Here is a 380-nt window from a genome sequence, read left to right as displayed (position 1 = left end):
CTTAATACAGAAAAAACCAAAATTTCCTTATCAAACTTTTTCTATATTTCTTCTTTTGTATACTTCCTATATTTAATCAAAACAATACTTCCTTTTTTTAATAATCCATTTCCTTATACTTTTTTTACTGATTTTTGTATTACTTTTTTTTACTACTCACCTACCTAAAAAAAAAAATCTCGACATTATCGATCAATACCCACCGGCAAGTATCTCTCTCTCTCAAACGATATCGACTCCGGTAGCTTAGCTTCTCCCACCGGCGAGGATCGACGCCTCCGGCAGCTTCTCCCACCGGCGACGACTCCGGTAGCTTCTCTCTCTCTCTCCCTCTCTCTCTCTCTCTCTCTCTCTCTCTCTCTCTCTCTCTCTCTCTCTCT

Source organism: Camelina sativa, chromosome 4 (assembly GCF_000633955.1).
Source record: "Camelina sativa cultivar DH55 chromosome 4, Cs, whole genome shotgun sequence".
Classification (NCBI taxonomy): domain Eukaryota; kingdom Viridiplantae; phylum Streptophyta; class Magnoliopsida; order Brassicales; family Brassicaceae; genus Camelina; species Camelina sativa.
This window is presented reverse-complemented; position numbering follows the sequence as displayed.